At 46.4% G+C, this 7,975-nt stretch overlaps 1 non-coding gene across 1 annotated transcript; it reads left to right on the plus strand.

The window, feature by feature from the left end:
• Positions 1-1,159: 1,159 nt before the first annotated feature.
• Positions 1,160-1,262, plus strand: LOC145362086 (U6 spliceosomal RNA). The gene has a single exon (XR_013889936.1). It is a non-coding gene; the product is annotated as a U6 spliceosomal RNA (small nuclear RNA).
• Positions 1,263-7,975: the final 6,713 nt, after the last annotated feature.

Genomic DNA, 7,975 nt, shown 5'->3' on the forward strand with positions numbered 1-7,975 from the left:
AACTTTGAAGAGGACAGTGTAGCAATTCAAAAGGATGTGGTCAAGTTGGTCGTGGGGCAAGTATGTGACAGATGATGTGTGAGATGATGCATTTTGGTGTGAAGAATACAGAGAGACAATATAAAACAATATAAAACAACAATTCTTAAAGGGATGCAGAAGCAGGGAGTCCTGGGTGTGTATGTGCATGGATCATTGAAGGTGGCTAGACAGGTGGAGAGAGCAGTTAATAAAGCAAATAGTATTCTGGGCTTAATGGAGCATAGAGTATATGAGCAAGGAGTTTACGCTGAACTTGTACGAGACACTACTTAGACCTCAGTTGGAATAGTTCTGGGTGTCACACAATCAGAAGGATATAAATGCATTGCAGAGAGCGTAGAAGATGATTATAAGAATAGTTCCAGGGATGAGAAATTTCACTTTTGAGGATAGATTGGAGAGGTTGGGACAGTTCTCCTTGGAGAGAAGAAGACTAAGAAGAGATTTGATAGAGATGAGGAGGTTGGACAGAGTAATTAGGGAGAAACTGTTCCTGCTGGTAAAAGAATCAATAATAAGAGGACACAGATTTGAAATGATTTGCAAAAGTGGCATGATGTGAGAAAAAACGAGTGGCTCGGTATTGGAATGCTGTTTGGAAGTCTGGTGGAGGCAGGTTCAATTGAAGCAATCAAGAGGGCATTAGATGATTATCTGAATAGAAACAATGTGCAGGAGTACAGGGAAAAGGTAGGAGAGTGGCACTAAGTCATGATACTCGTTTGGACAGCGAGTGCAGACATGATGGGCCAATTGGCCTCCTTATGTGCTGTAACAGTTCTGTGATGTTCTTTCTGTTTGCAGAAAACGGTCTCTGTGTATGACTATATGTTGCTTCTAGCAGTGTAAATAAGCCACATTACAAACTCAACTTATTTTAAATTGATTGTTATTGTAGCAATTAGTGCACTCAGGATTGTTCAGTGAGTGCTGCCCAATGGCTGAATCACATTTGTCAGTAGATATTTGATTTTGGATTTTGCAAACATGACCTGGTTGAGTATAGACTGTAATCTATCTGTTATAAGCACCCAAAGGTGCCTTCTGTTTGATTCAATCAGCTAAGCTCTGGCGTCACACCACCACTGATGTTTATACACAACATTGCTCAACTGTGGTAGGTCAAACCTTTTTATACTAAAATTGGAATGATACAGGGAAGATTAGCATGGCCCCTGCACATGGATGACATGTAAATTTGTGAAGCGTTCCATATTTTTGGAGTGGTACGGCGGCACAATGATTAGCTCTGCCACCTCACTGCGCCAGGGACCCAGGTTCAATTCTGGCCTAGGGTCACTGTCTGTGTGGAGTTTGCATGTTCTCCCAGTGTCTGTGTGGGTTTCCTCTGGGTGCCCCAGTTTCCTCCTATAGTAGAAAGATATGCGGGTTAGATTGACTGGCTGTGCTAAATTGACCCTAGTGTCAGCGGATTAGCAGAATAAATATGTGGGGTTATGAAAAAAATGGCCTGGGTGTGACTGTGCTCAATGTAGACTCAACGGGCCAGAGGACTTCCTTTTGTGCTGTGGGGATTCTAGGGATTTTTATGGACTGATAGCATCCTATTAGAGAATGTAGTATAATGGATTAAGAGATGGATATGTCATAGATAATGCTCCACCACTGACATCAGTCAGTTATGTGTTGGACTCACGAGAGAGTTTGGAATCATGCTTACTCTTTAACCTGTTTAGAAGTTAAGAAAATAAGAACATAAGAACATAAGAAATAGGAGCAGGAGTAGGCCATCTGGCCCTTCGAGCCTGCCCCGCCATTCAATAAGATCATGGCTGATCTGTCGTGGCTCAGTTCCACTTTCCCGCCCTCTCCCCATAACCCTTAATCCCCTCTCTTATCAAAAACCCATCAACCCGCTTCTTAAAAATATTTAGCGAGGCAGCCTCCACCACTTCAACGGGCAGAGAATTCCAGATATTCACCACCCTTTGAGTGAAGAAGTTCCTCCTCAACTCCGTTCTAAACCGCCCCCCCTTTATCTTGAGGCTGTGCCCCCTAGTCCTACTGTCTTTTTTGAGCGGGAAGAGTCTCTCCACCTCTATCCTATCCATCCATTGTACTGAGAAACAAGTGTTAAGCTGATACCAGAGTATGTCTGCAGTTTGGTTACTGGCAAGTACCATGCCGAGAGTCCAAGACAGAATGACCATCTCGGAACACAGTGGCAGCACTGGAGACATTGATGTAAAAAACACAGCAGTGTTATCAAAGTAACCACAGAGTGAAGAAAAATCTTGATAGCAGTTTGTAATAAATTGACACAAGGAGGAAGCACACTAGAGAGAGGTAATAGGACAGTACCTGATGAGGAGTTCCTGCCCCGACCCTGCCCATTTCACTGACTTTGACAGAGAGGCCAGCAGTGGGAGATATAGAAAGTCATTTTCTCCAGTATCGAACAGTATCAAGCCTTCACAAAAAAAAGCAATAGCTTCAAGACAATCCCTTCTTCACGCTGTAGGTCCAATACAAGACAACATTCTCCTGAGGCAAGATGTACAGGAATCCACCATAGGCTTTGAGTCCATTTTTGAGGTCTTTAACACTAGTTTTAGCCTGAAGTAATGATTAGTAATTGAACGTTTACAGTATAACCAGCACTTACAATGACCTCGGGAATTGATTGAATTATTTCAGACCCACCTACATCACCGAGATAGTTCTCATTGGAAAAGGGGGCTGAAGGACGAGTCAATCCATGATCGCACAGTCATGGGAGTCCAGGATGAAAAACTCCCTGACTTCCTGCAAACCAAAGATGACCTGACTTCGACTTGAATGTTCCAGTTTGCGAGTTAGGCAAAGCTTAAAGAATTTAACTGGGCAATAATTTGGTATGACCTCCAGGCTTCATGTGACTCTAGTGACTGAATAGCCCCACTGGTAGTGGCCTCACCCATAAGGAAGCCTGCCAAACTAGGCCAAGAGCCATTTTGAGATGATTGCATTGTGATGCAAAAACCTGCCAAGACTGCCCAGCAGAGGGCATGGGAAGCTTCCTGTTTGACAAAGCTAGATACTTCATACATTCCTGCAAATCCAACAGTTTTAATCGGAGCAGAAGACAAGAAAGTATTTATGAAACACATTCCATCCAAGAAATAAAAAGTCAAGCAAAAGACAAAATTAAGAAGTTCCAGTGCAAGTTCAATGGTTCAGTATTATTTTTAAAATTGATACTGGAGCAGCTGTTATTATATTATTATATTAGCAGATAATCTGGACTGACTTCAACGAATGACCCTTCATCCATCAGACATCAAATTACAATGTCCAGGCAGCATAGACCTTCCAATTAAAGGTAAGATTACTGCTCCTCTTACCTACAAAGAACAACAAATAATCGATTCTCTTTGTGTTCTCTATAATCCCTAATGACTGGCAATGTTGGAATACTTCTAAGAATCCTAGAAAAAACAGATCATAGAATCCCTACGGAGGCCATTCATTCCATTGAACTGCACTGACAGCAATCCCACCCAACCCTATCCCCCTAATTCCACATATTTATTCTGCTAACCTAATGGCATTAATGGGCAAGAGAATATAGCAAGTCAACCTAACCTGCGCATCTTTGGATTATGGGGAGAAACCGGAGCACCGGGAGGAAACTCACCCAGACACGGGGAGAAAGTGTAAACTCCACACAGACAGTGACCCAAGCCGGGAATCGAACCCAGATCCCTGGCACTGTGAGGCAGCAGTGCCAACCACTGTGTCGCCCTTGTGGTGCCCATCATTTGAATGACTCACTGTCTTTGTGGCAACAAACTTCAACCTTCAGTTTGGAAACAACAGGACTTCGTTCTTCAGAAGCTAAGGGAGTTCATTCGCTCAGCAGTAAGTTCCTTCCTTTCACAGGGACACCATCCACTAGACCCAGGGCAGAGATTGAAGCTATGAATCCCTCAGTTCTTCCTGAAGTAAGGCTAGAGGTGGCAGATACAGAAGGCACCCCCATCAGATGTTGACCATCCCCAAGAAGACCTGCTAGATGTGAGCTAGCCCTTCCAGGATGAAAGTGATGAGGAAAGATCCTTGCAGCACTGAGTGAACTCCAACTAACTGGCTACCTGCTGCTTGGCAGTGGGCAACCAATCTGAATCCAACCTAGTGTTAGGATGGTGCGGGGAGCTGGCAGAAAGATCAACAATGCCAAATGTCCGCCCGCCTCTCACCTGGACCTGAATCTCAACACAAAATCCTGCTGAAGGTCCAGGTTTTCACCATGATGCAGAGCCACTCTGTCATGGCAGGTGAGCCCAGAAACCCTAAGTGCCACCCCCCCAAACATGGCACTGCCGATGTTTGTGGGGATTGGATTGGGATGGTGCCGAGCTTTAAAGAGGCAGCTGGGAATTTAAATCACCAGCACAGGAGTGGGGTTTTGCTCGGCTGGGGATGAGAAACTGGAAGTCTGCAGATTGGAGCAGGTAAGAGCTTGTATGAAATTATGCATTTGTTTGGATAATCAGGGTACCCCTTTGAGAGGTAAGGTACCCCTTTAGATAGGTTCTGGGACATTTATGGGAGAGGGAAGGCACTGTTTAGGTGAGGTAAGGCACCCTTTGTGACGGTTGAAAGTAAGCATGACTGTGCAGACAAAGTCCTTAAACTCATTGGAATGGTCAGAGCTGTCAAAGAACTGTCAAATGATACTAGCTGAGTTGCCATAGAGGGATAAGGACAAAGGGTGGTGGGTGAGGTCCATGGATTGGCATGAGTTGGCAAAGGGACTATAAAGAGCCAAGAAGGCAAAGGGTGTATGAGGGCCCATGGGTGATTGGTGCATGCATGAGGCATCATGGGTTGGCATGGATAGGCCATGGGCAGTGTGTGGAGGTGGTGAGAAATGGATGGCTGTGTTTTGTTTCAATCTTCTTTAAAGTTAATTTAACAGAGTTCTGAGCACGGAGGCAGGTTTCTGCCCAGACTACTTCTGCAGTGGGGAGACCCCAAACTCGTTCTGGGGGTGGTGAGATCAACTTCTAATCCAGCTCGCCACCACCCTCACAGAGCAGTGCCTGGCCATTTTCAAAGGCCAGGTCCATGGAGCCAGGAATTCTCCTGTCTCTGGTCACCGAGCCCGGGATTGAAAATCTGGGTCTAAGGGTGGGATTTTCCAGCTGCGCTCACCTCCAAGACTGGAAAATCCTGCCCGAGGTCAATGGACCTTTCCATGGTCCGTGTCTGACCCACTACTCTTCCCGTGGTGGGCAGGACAGGAAAGTCCCGCTCTAAGTGTTTGATATATTTGTGAACCGCTGCTGATATTCTTTAGGTTCCTTCTGTGTACTGACACATTTGTGACAGCCTGCTTTTGCAGGTTCACTAATTCAGCATCACAGAATAGAAATGTCGAGGAGAAAAGCGGGGTTATTTTCAGCTTCATTAACGATGCCACAATGCAGGGATTGCAGTTTTCTTTGTTATATAGATACATAGAAACTAGAAGCAGGAGTAGGCCATTTGGCCCTTCGATCCTGCTCTGCCATTCATTATGATCATGGCTGATCATCAAATTCAATATCCTGATTCCCATCCCCCCATATCCCTTTAGCCCCCAGAGCTATATCTATTTTTTTCTTGAAATCAGATAACATTTTGGCCTCAACTACATTTGGTTGTAGTGAATTCCACACATTCACCAACCTCTAGGTGAAGACAATTCTCCTCACCTCAGTTCTAAAAGATTTACCCTTTAAACTATGACCCCTGGTTCTGGACTCCCCCACCATTGGGAACATTCTTTCTGAGTCTATCCTGTCTAACCCTGTTAGAATTTTACAAATTTCCACGACATTCCCTCTCACTCTAAACTCCAGTGAATATAATCCTAATCTCCTCATATGACAGACCTGCCATCCCAGGAATCAGCCTGGTAAACCTTCGCAGTATTCCCTCTAATAGTATTCCCATCCTTCCTCAGATAAGGACACCAAAACTGCACACAATACTCCAGACATGCCCTCACCAATGCCCTGTACATTTGTAGCAAAGCATCCCTATCCCTACAGTCAAATCCTCTTGCTATGAAGGCCAACATACCATTTACCTTCTTTACTCCCTGCTGTATCTGCGCGCTTACTTTCAGTGATTGATGCATGAGGATGCCAAGGTCTCGTCGAGTATCCACCTCTCTCAATTTACCATTCAAGTAACAATCTGTCTTCCTATTATTGCTACCAAAGTGAATAACCTCACGTTTATCCATGTTTTGCTGTATCTGCCAATAAATAAGCCTGTCTAAATCACGCTGAAGCATCACTGCATCCTCCCCACAGCTCACCCTTGAGAGATTAGTGGAACAGGCACGTGGACATTTTATCAAGAGGGCCGGATTTACAGTAACCACATTCATTTTACTGAGTTGAGAACCTGTGTTACTGTAGACCTGGACTCAGCAAACACTTTATGACATGTGTGACAATCTAAGGAACCTCTGAAGAGCCACAGAATTCATCAAGTTTGTGCCGGTGAAGAGATCAGCGCTCTCCTTCTAAGGCTGTGCCACTATGTGGGGTAAGATGCTCTGTCAGAGAGTCAGTACAGACTCGATGGGTCGAATGGCCTCTTTCTGCCCTGTAGGGATTCTATGATTTCCCTACATCTTCACAGGAGCAACAATTCCCATTTTCCTTTAATTCTCCCCACCCCCTCAGGGGTCTTTTGGTCAGTTTTGCCCAAGTGCAAGAATGGAGTGGCAATTTTTTTCACGTGGCTGATGAGTATTGGCCTGGAACTGGGCTTTGGGATGGAAATCATATATCAGATCCCACCAGATCTCACTGCACTGACTCATCCAGCTGGCATCCTGTGTGCCAACTTCATTCTGGTATTAATGTACATGCTGTTGTGAATTAAATATAGCGCTAGACACATATTATTGGTGTCAGTTTACATGGCAGATGACACTAATAACATTCCAAAATATTAAATAATCAAGGGGCAGAAGGGGGGAGGAGATAAATGCGATAACTATGTGGAGAAAAAGTGCGAGGGAAACTAATAGGGCTAAAGGCTGATAAATCCCCTGGAGCTGACCCACTCTGTGCACTGCAGAGGCACCAGAGTGAACATCAGTAAATCTCAGGGTGTAGGGCCTCTTCTTGCAGAAGGGGCTTAGATCAGTGCGCTGAGTGGGCCAACGCGAATGTGCCAATCTGTCAGTGCCGAGATTGGCGCATGCACAGTGGCCCCGCACTGTCGGCCTCCTAATTGCTGGCCTGCTCGATTGCTGGCGACCCCCTCATCGCTGGCCCTCCCCTTCCCCTTCCCGGCCCGCCACAGTCTCCAGTCCCCTCTGACAGTAACCCCTCCTCCGCAGTCCCCACCCACAGTGTCGACAACCCCAGCCGGCTGACCGCCCTCTCCCATCGCTGACCCCCAGCCCGCCATGAATCACCAGCCTTCCTCCTTCCCCCACCCGTTCCCAACTGCAGAGTGGCAGCGAGAACTCTCATGCCCCCCCCCCCCACCCCCCACCCCCAATCATCCCCTAGGCCCCACCCCAATCAGACCCCATCCTGTAAGCCCCACCCCCTTGGCACTGTCCCATGCCCGATGGCCAATGCCAAAGTGCCCCCCTGGGCATTGGCTATTTGCCCCTTTGGCAGTGCCATGGGCACAGGCTGGTACTGCCAGAGTGCCAACGCCCAGGGGCACCCCTTGCCTGAGCCTTTGGGAGTCCCGATTGTCCCTGCTTCACTCCAGCAGGGTTGGGTCACTAGCTCCCCGCAAGTGGGGAGCTATACTGAACCCTACTGGAGTGAAATACTCTGGCAGGGTGGGAGACGCTAGCGGACCCAGAGACTACAGCCCACTGCTGGAGATTTAAATTATACTGAAATGACAATTTTAATGGTCTGTACATCTCCTTGCTGATTTCTGGTGCAGAGCAGATGCTGCTGGA

Source organism: Carcharhinus amblyrhynchos, chromosome 2, assembly GCF_965287045.1.
Source record: "Carcharhinus amblyrhynchos chromosome 2, sCarAmb.v2.hapA, whole genome shotgun sequence".
Taxonomy (NCBI): domain Eukaryota; kingdom Metazoa; phylum Chordata; class Chondrichthyes; order Carcharhiniformes; family Carcharhinidae; genus Carcharhinus; species Carcharhinus amblyrhynchos.